This window comes from Solanum tuberosum, unplaced genomic scaffold, assembly GCF_000226075.1.
Source record: "Solanum tuberosum cultivar DM 1-3 516 R44 unplaced genomic scaffold, SolTub_3.0 scf00044, whole genome shotgun sequence".
NCBI lineage: Eukaryota > Viridiplantae > Streptophyta > Magnoliopsida > Solanales > Solanaceae > Solanum > Solanum tuberosum.
In genome coordinates this window covers 601,465-616,725 of record NW_006238970.1, presented here as the reverse complement: position 1 = coordinate 616,725, position 15,261 = coordinate 601,465, and positions in this window count along the sequence as shown.

Here is a 15,261-nt window from a genome sequence, read left to right as displayed (position 1 = left end):
AGGGCTATATTGATGCCTAAGAAGGCTATGTGCTTCCTACAGGGCCATGTTGTTGCCTAAGAGGTCTATGAGTTGTATATAAGCTATGTTGATGTCTAAGAGGGATATGTGCTGCCTACGGGGTAATATTAATGCCTAAGAGGGATATGTGACTGCCTACGGGGTTAGGGGACTACCCATAGGGGTATATAGGCTGATTGTCACCTTCCGGGCTTATGGGGACTTAGTAGGTGGTCTTGTGTGCCGTTTGTACCTACCGAGCTTATGGGGGATTAGTTAGGTTGTTGTTTTATTATTTTTTATAAGTTTAGATTTAGGAAAAGGTCAGTACACTTATCTTATGCTTGATTTATTTATCAAGTTATTCCAGTATATCAGGATACCTCTTCATAGTCTATTGTCTTTCATACTATGTACATTATTTTTTACTGACGCCCCATTGCCTTGGGGGTGCTGCATTCATGCATGCAGGTCCTGACAGACGACCGAGTAGACCTCCTCAGCAGCAGAATTGACTTTTATCCGGTTGGCTAGCCGTTTTCCTCTAGAGCTGCCAGAGTTGGGAGGTTTGTTACCCTTTGTTGTATATATCTTTATGGGTAGGCTGGGGCCCTGTCCCACTAATCTTTACTATTCTTAGAGGCTTGCAGACTAGTGTGTGGAGTGTATAGCTACGTTATGGCCATACTGGCCTATGTTGTTGGTTTGCTGAAGCTTGTGAACTGTTTGATGTATTGTATTGATATATACCCTCTTTTAGTTTTGGAATATATATCATGGTGGCCTCGACGGCCCAATCAGGACTTCTGTGCTAGTTGGCTATTTATTTATTTGATCTTCTGGGAGTAGCTGTTTCTTTTTCAAATCAGTTGACAGGGCCTTGCCGGCCGAGGGCTTAGTTTTAAGCCGAGATATACTTGTTTGTTTTCTTGATTGCGTGTGGCTGCCATGCGCTAGTAGCAAATGGTTCAGCAGGGTCGGCTCGGGCCTGAGTTTTGGCATTATTAGCCAACTGCGCCCCTCAAATTTGGGGCGTGACAAAATTGGTATCAGAGCAACGTCGTATCCTAGGGAGTCTGCAAGCCATTTCTAGTAGAGTCTTGTTTATAAATGTGTTGTGCACCACATCCCATAAGCAAGAAGCTATGTGCATCTTAGAATGACTATCCTTGATTTGCTCACCTCGTGCTATAGAGCGGTGTTTTAAGGGTTGAGGTTTCTCGCTTATAATTGATACTTGTATGCAGATAGAGATGACTGACACTAGACAGACCACAACTAGTCAGGGGTTAGATACAACTGCAAGCGAGGGTATCGGCAAGGTACCACAGGTGGAGGTAGCCCATTGTGAGCCCAAGGGGAGACATCTTCTCAGCCCCCTATAGCTTCTCCCCCACTTCGGGAGCCTCCGAGGGCTACAAGACTTCCGGCTCCACTAGCAGTACCACCTCTAGTTCCTCCTATTCCATCTGATCAAGATTTCAAGAGTGCAGTATGTATGTTAGCACAGTTAGTAGCTGCACAGTGCCAACCAGTTGCGCCAGATGTTGCCGGACCTTCTGAAGGGCCCGGAAATTCGAGAGTTCGTGAACTTCTTGCCTTGAATCCTCCACAGTTTACAGGGACAGATCACAGAGAAGACCCTCAGCACTTTGTTGATCAGCTTCATAGGATCTTTAGAGTCATACATGCCTCAGCGAGTTAGTCAGTTGAGTTAGCAGCATTTCGATTGCGCGATGTTGCAGTATTGTGGTACGAGAGTTGGGAGAGATCTAAGGGAAAAGATACATCCCTACCCACTTGGGATAGCTTTACAGAAGCTTTCATAGATCACTATTTGCCGCGAGAGATTAGGGATGGCCGGGTGGACCAGTTTCTGAACCTCCGACAGGGCAGCATGAGTGTCCAAGAGTACGGGCTGAGATTTGATTCATTGGCTAGATATGCACCAGCATTTGTTGATAAGATGCATGATAGGGTGCGTAGATTTGTGGGAGGGCTCGACTCAGACTATATCGACGCTTGTTCTACCGCTACACTAAATGATAATCTGGATATCTCGCGAATTCAGGCATTTGCACAAGGCATAGAGGATCGCCGACATTTACAACATATGAGTGAGAGGGTCGAGAGAGAGAGAGAGAAGAGGGCTAGGCCCGCTGGTTCGCAGGGATATTTTTAGGGTGGTCCCAGACCCCGATATTCTATTAGGCCACCTAGACCTCCACCACAACAGTTCCAGGGTAGTAGATTTGATCGTCATGAACAGTCATGCCCAGGTGAGGGTTCACGAGCATCAGGCTCGCAGCATTAGAGGGGTTTAGGTCAAGCTAGGACAGCCCCGCCGTGTTGCGCTACTTGTGGTAGGATGCATTTCGGGAGGTGCAGACAGGGTTTCACAGGTTGTTATTCTTGTGGACAGGAGGGGCATGGGTTGAGGAACTGCCCGACCATATAGGTCAAGCTAGGACAGCCCCGCCGTGTTGCGCTACTTGTGGTAGGATGCATTTCGGGAGGTGCAGACAGGGTTTCACAGGTTGTTATTCTTGTGGACAGGAGGGGCATGGGTGGAGAAACTTCCCTACCATAGGTCATGGTGGTATAGGTCAGTCGACCAAGTCAGTAGTAGGTTCCTCCTCATCAGCAGAATCTACAGGGCGTGGACCCCAGACTTCAGTATGTAGAGGTAGAGGCGGAGGCAGAGAGGGAGCATCTAGTTCTGGTAGTGGACAAAACCATGCATATTCATTAACCGGTCGACAGGACTCAGAGTTATCACCAGATGTTGTGAAAGGTACATTGACTGTTTGCTTCCATTGTGTTTATGCTTTGATAGATCCTGGATCTACTCTGTCTTATGTTACTCCATTTATTGCGGGGAAGTTATGTATAGTAGCAGAGTCATTAGATCGACCCTTTATTGTATATACACCAGTTGGTGAGTCTATTATTGCTAGGAGAGTCTATTGAGGTTGCACGGTAGAAATTATCGACCGTCAGACCTCTGTAGATCTCGTAGAGTTAGAGATGGTTGATTTTGACGTCATTATGGGTATGGACTAGTTAGCGTCTTGTTATGGTAATGTTGAGTACCGGACAAAGATTGTTAGATTCCACTTTTCAGGAGAGGCAGTTCGGGAATGGAAAGGCGATACAGCAACACCGAAAGGTAGGTTTATTTCCTATCATAAGGCGAGGAGGATGGTTACCAAGTGTTGTATTTATCATCTTGGTCACGTTCATGATATAGATGCAGAACCACCGACTCTTCAGTCTATTCCGGTAGTTAATGAGTTTCTAGATGTATTTCCAGATGAGCTCACTAGTATCCCTCCAGAATGGGAAATTAATTTTGCTATCGATATGCTACCAAGTACACAACCCATATCTATCACTGCTTATAGAATGGCTCCTGCTGAGCTAAAAGAGTTGAAGGATCAGTTGAAAGACTTGTTGCATAAAGGCTTTATTAGGCCTAGTGCTTCACAATGGGGTGCACCAGTGTTGTTTGTAAGGAAGAAAGATGGCTCACTAAGAATGTGTATCGATTACCGACAGCTGAATAAGGCAACTATAAATAATAAGTATCCCCTTCCGAGGATAGATGACTTGTTTGATTAGTTACAAGGAGCTAAGTGTTTCTCAAAGATTGATTTAAGATCAAGGTACCACCAGATACGAATATGGGAGAAAGATGTTCCAAATATAGCTTTAGAACTAGATATGGACACTTTGAGTTCTTGGTAATGTCTTTTGGATTAACTAATGCCCCAGCAGTGTTCATGGTCCTAATGAATAGTATATTCAGGCTGTATCTAGACTTTTTTGTGATTGTATTTATTGATGATATTTTGGTGTATTCATGTTCAAAAGATGAGCATGCAAATCATCTGCGAGCAGTCCTTCAGGTTCTTCGAAACCGAGAACTTTATGCAAAGTTTTCTAAGTGTGAGTTCTGGTTGGACTCTGTAGCTTTCTTAGGCCATATTGTATCAGATATAGGCATTGCGGTTGATACACAAAAGATTGAGGCCGTAAAGACTTGGCCCAGACCCATGACTCCGACTAAGGTTCGTAGTTTCTTAGGGTTAGCTGGGTACTACAAAAGGTTTGTAGAGGGGTTTTCTTCAATTTCAGCCCCATTTACGAAGCTGACTCAAAAAGCAGCTAAGTTCTAGTGGACTGAGGCTTGCGAGCATAGTTTCCAGGAGTTGAAGGGCAGGTTGACATCAGCACCAATTCTTGCATTGCCAGACGGTTCAGAAGGCTATGTGGTGTATTGTGATGCTTCTGGTGTTGGGTTGGGATGTGTTCTAATGCAACATGGTAAGGTTATCACATATGCTTCAAGGCAGTTGAGAAAGCAAGAGAAGAACTATCTGACCCATGATTTAGAGTTGGCTGCAGTTGTGCATGCGCTAAAGATCTGGAGACACTATTTGTATGGCGTTATGTTGACATCTTCATAGATCATAAAAGCCTTTAATATATATTTAGACAGAAGGAGTTAAATCTGTGACAAGTCGATGGCTTGAGTTACTGAAAGACTACGACGTGGACATTTTATATCAACCAAGAAAGAGGAATATGGTAGCTAATGCCCTCAGTCGAAGATCTATGGGTAGTTTATCATATTTAGGTATTGAGAAGCGTGAGCTAGCGTGAGAGCTTCATCAGTTAGCTAGCTTGGGAGTCAGATTGTTAGAGGCAGAAGATAGTGGGGTAACAATTCAGGACATAACCGTATCATCTCTAGTTGTAAATGTATAATCACGGCAACAAGAGGATCCTAGCTTAGAGCAGCTAAGAGCCAAGGCTCAGAGTCAACAAACTTTAGCATTTGATATAGCAGGAGATGGAGTCCTTAGATATAGTGTTCGATTGTGTGTTCCGAATGTTGCAGGGCTTCCGCATCGGATTGTGGAAGAGGCACATCATTCCCGTTATTCTATTCACCCTGGTTCGACGAAGATGTACCATGATATTAAGGAGATCTATTAGTGGCACGGAATAAAGAAGGACATTGCTGAGTTTGTGGCACAGTGTCCTAACTGCCAACAGGTGAAAGTTGAGCACCAAAGGCCCGCTGGGGTAGTTCAGGAGATAGCCATTCCTTTGTGGAAGTGGGAAGCAATTAATATGGATTTTATTATAGGGTTACCTCGATCGCATCGCAAGTTTGACTCTATTTGGGTAATTGTTGATAAACTAACAAAATCATCCCACTTCTTACCCGTCAGGGCTACTTTTACGGCTGAAGACTATGCAGGGCTATATATTAGGGAGATTGTTAGGCTACACGGTGTCCCAGTATCTATTATCTCTGATAGAAGAGCATAATTCACCGCCGACTTCTGGAAGTCCTTCCAGAAAGAACTGGGGACACAGGTTAATCTTAGTACATCCTTTCACCCTCAGACATATGGCCAGGCTGAGCGCACAATTTTGACACTCAAGGATATGCTACGGGGGTGTGCACTAGACTTCAAGGGGAATTGGGATGACCACTTACCTCTTATACAGTTCGCATACAATTAATAGTTACCATTCCAGCATCGGGATGGCACCTTATGAGGCTTTGTATGGGCGAAAATGTAGATTCCCCATTGGATGGTTCGGGGTAGGTGAGTCAAGGTTGATTGGACCCGACTTAGTACAACAGACAGTGGAGCAAATCAAGCTTATATGGGAGAGGTTGCTAACAGCTCAAAGTCGACAAAAGTCATACTCAGATGTGCGACGAAGGGACTTAGAGTTTTGCGTCGATGACTGGGTATTCTTAAAAGTCTCGCCTAGGTTATGAGATTTGGCAAAAAAGGCAAGCTTAGTCCAAGATTCATTGGGCCATACCGGATCCTTCGAAGGGTAGGACGAGTAGCTTATGAGTTAGAATTGTCTTCGAGGATAGAATCTGTTCATCCAGTTTTCCATGTATCTATGCTACAGAAATGCGTAGGAGACCCTTCTAAGGATGTCCCAGTTGAGGATGTTCAGATCACAGAGGAGTTGTCCTACGAGGAAACTCCAGTTGCCATATTAGATCGGCAGGTCCGTAAATTGAGGACCAAAGAGGTGGCTTCGGTAAAAGTATTGTGGAGAAACAAGAATAGAGAAGAGGTGACATGGGAGGTTGAGGATGGCATGAGGTCCAAATATCCCCACTTGTTTCATATCCCAGGATGATGGCATATCAGTTTATATTGGTGTAGCGAGGTGAGATACATATCTGATTTTTTTATGTTGTTGCTTATTATTATTGTTGTTGTCGTTGTATATTTGCTCGCACTGTTATTGCGGAGCTATAGTGCTTAGAAATTTATGTCATGATGTGAGACGCCTAGGTTAGACTTTTTGCATTTTAGGTTCCTGGATAGTGACAAACTTAATCGCGTGACTCAGATTTTTTTTTTCATTCGAGGACGAATGTTTCAAAGGGGGGAAGGATGTAACACCCCGACTTTTCAAAACGTCTAAAATAACTCGTATCTTCGTGGAAAGACAAGGAGGGTGAGTAATAAATTAAAAATAATGTGGTATGTCATATTTTAAGTGGTCAAGGGTTGTATCTCAAATTTTGAGGTTAAGTAAGTGGCAAAATAAAATTTGGCGAAAGTTATCGTAAGTTCCTTTTTAAAAATTTCTCTAAAATTTGATTCAAATGTCTTGGATGTTTTCTCCCAATATATAAAGTGTTAGAAGGCCTATCACCCATTAAATCGAAGGGCTACGAATCTAGTTTGCACCGCACAAAACCCCGTATCAAACTGACATCAGAGTAAAAAGTTATGAGGGTTTTACTAGGGACTGCCGGGGCAGAATCCGGGTCGGGTCAAAAATATGGTATGTCGGCTTATTTAACGTTTAAGCCATTAAAACATTTCATTTCAGTTCCAAACCAAAGAGAAAGTTTAAGAGAGGGTTCCTAAAGATTTTTAGCATGATGAAGGTTAGTTTTGGACGATTTCTACCATTAAACATTGCCCAAGTGCCTAGAAACGTAATCCCTACACGTGACAATCATTTTTCCCTTCTATTAGTTATGTTTGGAGCTGGTTTTTGAAGATATAAATTTGTAGTTACTGGTGTTTCTTCAAGGTTTACACTTGGTTAACTAAGGTAATCATTTCGAGACCTTTTATGGTTGTTTTATGAATTTCTACGGACGTTTCGACAAGTTGGGGGAAATATGGAAAATCTGCCGATTTAAGATTAATTATGAACTGTTTATAGGTGCGTACCAGTTGTGTATATATAGTGTTTTCGAAGCTTAGGACATAAGGAACAACTTTCGTGAAGGAACGACGGTCTTTCGAGCGTTCATTGGAAAGGTATGTTAAGGTTATTCCCTAGTTACGACATGTTTCCTTAAAGCCTAGGAGCAATGTAATTGGGTTGTTATCCTTGTTACATTTGTAGCAATGTTTCCCTGCTCGAGTTGTTATAATCCTCCCTTGTCGGGATTCTTATTCCGTTAGTAGCGTCCCTATATTGGACACGACTTAGAGGCTATTTGTATAGGTTGCTTATAACTAAATTGCTCGCTTTTAGCGATTGGATTGTTATTGTTGCCCTTGGGGCTATTGTGGTTAGCTGCAGGATTGTGATCTATGCCTAGAAGGGCTATGTTCTGCCTACAGGTTTATATGGATGCCTAAAAGGGCTATGAGTTGCCTACAGGGCTATATTGACGCCTAAGAAGGCTATGTGCTTCCTACAGGGCCATGTTGTTGCCTAAGAGGGCTATGAGTTGTCTATAATCTATGTTGATGCCTAAGAGGGATATGTGTTGTCTACGGGGCAATATTAATACCTAAGAGAGCTATGTGACTGCCTACGGGGCTAGGGGACTACCGATAGGGGTATATAGGCTGATTGGCACCTTCTGGGCTTATGGGGGCCTGAGTTGGTGGTCTTGTGTGCCGTTTGTACCTACCGAGCTTATGGGGAATTGGTTAGGTTGTTGTTTTATTATTTTTGATAAGTTTAGATTTAGGAGAAGGTCAGTACACTTATCTTATACTTGATTTATTTATCCGGTTATTCCAGTATATCAGCATACCTCCTCATAGTCTATTGCCTTTCATACTCTGTACATTATTTTTTAATGAAGCTCCATTGCCTTGGGGGCGCTGCATTCATGCATGCAGGTTCTGACAGACGACCAAGTAGACCTCCTCAGCAGCAGGATTGACTTTTTATCCGGTTGGCTAGCCCCTTTCCTCTGGAGCTGCCAGAGTTGGGAGGTTTGTTACCTTTTGTTGTATATATCTTTATGGGTAGGCTGGGGCCCTGTCCCACTAATATTTACTACTCTTAGAGGCTTGTAGACTAGTGTGTGGGGTGTATAGCTACGTTATGGCCATACTGGCCTATGTTGTTGGTTTTGCTGAAGCTTGTGAGCTGTTTGATGTATTGTATTGATATATACCTGCTTTTAGTTTTGGAATATATATCATGGAGGCCTCGAAGGCCCAATCAGGACTTCTGTGCTAGTTGACTATTTATTTATATGACCTCCTGGGAGTAGCTTTTTTTTTTTTAGATTAGTTGACAGGGGCCTTGCCGGCCGAGGGCTTAGTTTTAAGCCGAGATACACTTGTTTGTTTTCTTGAATGCTTGTGGATGCCGTGTGCTAGTAGCAAATGGTTTAGCAGGGTCGGCTCGGGCCTGAGTTTTGGCATTAGGATCCAGTTGCGCCTCTCGAGTTTGGGGCGTGACAATTAAATAAGGGCATAATGATAAACTTACTTAATTTCTTAAGAAGTGTGAAACCTAAAATAATGACAAATAAATAAGAATGGAAAAAATGAAACATAATCAATTTTTAAAAACTTATAAATATTTTAATCGAATTTCATGATCAAACTATTTTTGAAATGTATAATCAAACGCTAACTAAATCTATATATATACATATATAAAGGAGGATCATAGACAAGGTGATGTGGCACCTCTCTATGACCTCCATTTGCATTAAGCTTTTTTCTTCTTTTTTTGGCTTTTTAAAGAAAAAAAAATTATTGTATTATAAAAATAAATCACTTAAATTTATTACAAATAAATATTTTATTGATGGAGGAACATTTATAACAAAAAACTCTTCATATTCTTTTTTATTATTTGTCTCACTTATAATAAAAGGAGAAACATAATTTATCTTTTTTTGACTTTTTTTTAATTCTAAATTAATTATTGTATTGCAAAAATATATTACTTAATTTATACAAATAAATATTTTATTAATGTAGGAACATTTACAACAAAAAACTCTCCACATTCTTTTTCTATTTTTTTATCTCACTTCAAATCATGAAATGATAATAATTTTTACATTTTAAGTATTTTTATCTTTATTTTTTAATTTATTCACAAGGAGTTATTACCCATGACTTGCCCCTCTTTAATTTTTACTTTTAATAATATTCATAACTCTCATAATTTTTATGTCCATAACCTCCAAACTTAAATTTGTAAGTTTATGATGTCTTATGGTATTCTTTTATTTTGCCTATAAATTCATATTAGTTTCATGAAGATTTGACATTCACAATTATCCTTTCTCTTTTCATCATATTGGTTTGGTTTGTAACAAAAAGAAGTACATGAAGGTAAGAAATATTTCATTGCAAATTTTTATTTTTATTTCCTCTATTTTTGTCTATATAAATTCATATTTGGTTTGTGAATGAAACTAACATGTAACAAAAAAAGAGTACATGAAGTTCATAAATATATCATTCTCAAGTCCTTATTTTTTCATTTCCTCTATTTTGTCTATATATTCATATTTATTTTCATGAAGATTCACATACAAAGTCATTCTCAAGTCTTTCTTTTTATTGTTATATACTTAGATATGCTTTCTTAATATTTTTTAATGTTTGTATTATCATTCATCAAGCAAGTATGATTAAAAAATATCTCTGTATTTCTTAACAATGTTTTGTCAGTATGCAATTACTCTTTCTAATAGTTAGTTTTCCGTATATAATATAGTTTGATTATAATATTTGTTAGATTTCAAGAAATAATTATTGTTTAGTGTAACACCCCGACTTTTCAAAACGTCTAAATTAACTCGTATCTTCATGGAAAGACAAGGAGGGTGAGTAATAAATTAAAAATAATGTGGTATGTCATATTTTAAGTGTTCAAGGTTTGTATCTCAAGTTTTGAAGTTAAGTAAGTGGCAAAATAAAATTGGCGAAAGTTATCGTAAGTTCCTTTTTAAAGATTTCTCTAAAATTTGGGTCAAATATCTTGGATATTTTCTCCCAATATATAAAGAGTCTGAAGGCCTATCACCCATTAAATCTAAGGCCTACGAGTCTAGTTTGCAAAGCACAAAACCCCGTATCAAACCGACATCAAAGTAAAAAGTTATGGGGGTTTTACTAGGGACTGCCGGGGCAGAATCCGTATCGGGTAAAAAATATGGTATGTCGGCTTATTTAACGTGTTAATCCATGAAAATATTTCAGTTCCAAATCAGAGAGAAAGCTTAAGAGAGGGTTCCTATGGAGTTCTAGCATGATGAAGGTTAGTTTTTGATGATTTCTACCGTTAAACATTGCCCCCGTGCCTACAAATGTAATCCCTACACGTGGCAATCATTTTTCCCTTCTATTAGCTGCGTTTGGAGCTGGTTTTTGAAGATATAAATTGTAGTTATTGGTGTTTCTTCAAGGTTTACATTTGGTTAGCTAAGGTAATCATCTTGGGACCCTTTTATGGTTGATTTTATGAATTTCTACGGACATTTCGACAAGTTGGGGCAATATGGCAAATCTGCCGATATAAGATTAATTATAAACTGTTTATAGGTGCGTACCAGCTGTGTATATATAGTATTTGTGAAGCTTAGGACATAAGGAACAACTTTCGTGAAGGAACTACGGTCTTTCGAGCGTTCATTGGAAAGGTATGTTAAGGCTATCCCTATGTTGGACACGACTTAGATGTTATTTGTATAGGTTGTTTATAACTAAATTGCTCGCTTTTAGCGATTGGATTGTTATAATTTCCCTTGGGGCTATTGTGGTTAGCTGAAAGAATGTGATCTATGCCTAAAAGGGCAATGTTCTGCCTACATGTCTATATGGATGCCTAAATGGGCTATGAGTTGCCTACGGGGCTATATTGATGCCTAGAAGGGCTATGAGTTGCCTACAGTGTTATATTGACGCCTAAGAAGGTTATGTGCTTCCTACAGGGCCATGTTGTTGCCTAAGAGGGCTATGAGTTGTCTATAAGCTATGTTGATGCCTAAGAGAGCTATGTGCTGCCTACGGGGCTATATTAACACCTAAGAGGGCTATGTGACTGCCTACGGGGCTAGGGGACTACCGATAGGGGTATATAGGCTGATTGGCACCTTCCGGGCTTATGGGGGCCTGAGTAGGTGGTCTTGTGTGCTGTTTGTACCTGCCGAGCTTATGGGGGCTTGGTTAGGTTTTTGTTTTATTATTTTTGATAAGTTTAGATTTAGAGAAAGGTCAGTACACTTATCTTATCCTTGATTTATTTATCAGATTATTCCAGTATATCAAGATACCTCCTCATAATCTAATGTCTTTCATACTCTGTATATTATTTTGTACTGACGCCCCATTGCCTTGAGGGCGCTGCATTCATGCATGCAAGTCCTGATAGACGACCAAGTAGACCTCCTCAGCAACACTTATCTTATCCTTGATTTATTTATCAGATTATTCCAGTATATCAAGATACCTCCTCATAATCTAATGTCTTTCATACTCTGTATATTATTTTGTACTGACGCCCCATTGCCTTGAGGGCGCTGCATTCATGCATGCAAGTCCTGATAGACGACCAAGTAGACCTCCTCAGCATCAGGATTGACTTTAATCTAGTTGGCTAGCCTTGGCTAGCCCCTTTCCTCCGAAGCTGCCAGAGTTGGGAGGTTTGTTAACTTTTGTTGTATATATCTTTATGGGTAGGCTAGGGCCCTGTCCCACTAATCTTTACTACTCTTAGAGGCTTGCAGACTAGTGTGTGAGATTTATAGCTACGTTATGGCCATGCTGGCCTATGTTGTTGGTTTGCGGAAGCTTGTGAGCTGTTTGATGTATTTCCGGTCGAGGGCTTAGTTTTAAGCCGAGATATACTTATTTGTTTTCTTGATTGCGTGTGGCTGCCATGCGCTAGTTGCAAATGGTTCAGCAGGGTCGGCTCGGGCCTGAGTTTTGGCATTACGAGCCAGTTGCGCCCCTCGAGTTTAGGGCGTGACATTTAGTATTGTTAGTACTATTGAAAAGATAATATACAAATATATTACATATAGTTTAAATTTCGTTCTTTCTTTTAACATAATTATTTTTAATTGGTATATGATAAATTTTGTTATTCAGTTGGTTGCATATAATGAAGAGTTTGACATATGGATCAAAAACATGATGACGGATCTACTTGCAAAGGAAGATATAGAAGGAAAAAAATGAAGCATAATTAGAGATTATTTTTTTACTTTGAATTGTATTAGCAACTTAGTTACTTTTGCTAGAATTTTCTAAATTTTGATTTGTATAAATAATTTAGCTAAATGTATTATTTTGTCAATGCTAATCGTTTGATCCTTTATTATTCTACTTTTTCTTTGTTATGAAGAAAAATTAATATAATTATCTCATTTTAACAACAACATCAAAAATTATGATGATTAGGAGTTTCATTTTTATTATAATTATAAAAAAGTAATTGAAAAATAAAATATTATTTTCATGATGCCATTTTTTGCGTATGTAACAATCTGTTTTCGTCATCGTTCTTTTTGCTTTAAAATGTATTTATAATTTTTATGTAGTCACCAATTTTTATATTTTCTCTGTTCATTTTTTGTATTTTCACCCCTTATTTTTATTCATTTATTTTACAAATAAAATCATGCATAATTAGTAATACATTTAATGTCTAATAAAATTATACATTTGAATTATTTATAACTCATGTCTCTTCATCTTACTTGTAACTTTTAATATTAAATATTATTCATAACTTTTGTATGTTTCATTTTTCATAAATCTTATAAATATTTAATTAATGTTTAAAAAATTATAATAAGCAAATATAATAATAAGGACATTAATAAGTAAATATAATAATGACATAATAAAAAAAAATTAATTTTGTTTTGACGAAATCAGAGTTTGAATAGAAAATTAGTACTCCTACAAAAGATAGAGAAAATTAAAACATATAAAATATTATCAACGTAATACAATATATTGTTATTTCAACATATTATCTCTTATTCCATTTACTTCACCACGGTGAATATTTTGTTCTAATATATATATATACAAAAAACATTATATTTTATATGTTTAAAAAAAAAAAAAAAACCTATGATATCGCAGATGAAGAGAAATATTATTATTATCTATATATTCGATACTAACCTAAATATTACATATTTCATATTATTATCTTATAAATATTTCATATAGCTGCGCGAAGCACGAATAATTTCACTAGTTTGCTATAAATATAAAAAAACTCGGAACCTATAATTAACGTGGTGAGTTAGAAGCGCACGAAAAGCTAAGTTTGTTGGGAGAGTGAGGTAAGCGCCGAAGTGATGTGAGAGGCAATTTTGGTCCAACATAAAAACGACAAGCACCTTCCTTCTCTGTACATGATAAGCTGTGGGAACCGTGCACATTTGTCTTTTATCCACAACAATAATAATCCAGAGTTTAACATTGCCCCCTGTTTTCTCATCTCCCCATATTCATTTTTTTTTTCATATTCGTGTTTTGATCAGTTTATACGCATCTTTAAAATTTGGATTTAATTGAATTTGATATTTTGATTCTGAATATTGAGATATGAAAATGATTTATATGTCAACAAATATTAAATTCTAAATTTATAATTTTGAAAATATACTGTGTTTATGTTCAGAATTTTAAAGGTTGAATCAATCAAGTTTTGTTACTCCCTCTGTCCCTAATTACTTGTGCACATTTCATTTTTTAGTTGTCCCTAATTACTTATCCATTTTGACAAATCAAGAAAGGACAAATTTTTTTTTACCTATTATATCCTCAATTAAATTATAAGTTTTTAATTCATTCACTTCATAATTAATAGGGGTAAAATGGTAAACTTACTATGTCAATTATTTTTTTCTTAATATGTGTATCAATTCAAAAGTGGACAAGGAATTAGTGACAGATGGAGTATTATTTTGAGAAAAAGAACAAATATACCCCCAAACTATCAAAAATGGTACGCAGATACCCTCCGTCATACTTTTGGATATTGGCGCTCCTGCCGTCTAAAAACTAAGCATATATACCCTTTATACTAATGTCTCAAAAGTATGATAGAGAATATTTGCATATCATTTTCAATAATTTGTCCTTTTTCCCTTATATATATAGCCCTTTTCTGATTTTATTATCGACCGATAGATGAGTGTTGTCACTCTGCCTATATTCTCTTATTACTAGATAATTGAAGGCCCGTTCACGGGCCCAATATAATTAATTATCTTTTCAATTTTAATTTTTAAAAAATTACCTAAATTCACATCTTATTTTATTATAGTTTCTAAAATTTCCTACCAATTAAAAAAATTACAAAAATTTCCTCTCAGTTACATTCCTATCATCTGTCAGGTACATCACTATCTCCTCTCGGATACATCCATATCCTCTCTCGAATACATCTTTATCCCCTCTTGAATACATCTCTATCATCTCTTGGATACATCTCTCTCCTCTCGGATAAACTCGTATTCCCTCTCGAATACACTCCTCCCCTCTCGGATTCATCCATGAGATATGTGTCTGCAAGTTTCCTGAATAGTATCACGATAGATGTATCCGCATGTTTGCTGATGTATTCGAAATTTTTTAATTCTAAGAAATTTTTGTAATTTGAAAAAGAGTAGGGATATAATGTAATTAGCTCTTAACACTATGCAAATTTATGTAATTTTTACTTTAATTTATGTGACATATTTTTCTTTGTAGTCAATTTCAAAAGAATGATGTATTAATATATTTAATAACATTTTGACTTCAAAATATTCATTTTATTCTTACAAGATGATTTATAGTCATATGAACATCTATGGTTTGTTTTAGATCACGAGTTTTAAAAGTGTTTTTTAAAAAAAAAAAAGCTTCATGTTAAGTCAAATAAACATTACATAAATCGAAATGGAGTGAGTACAAACTTTAGATCAATTTTATATTTTATGAAATTTAAGTTTTTGTAACCATTTTTCCTTTT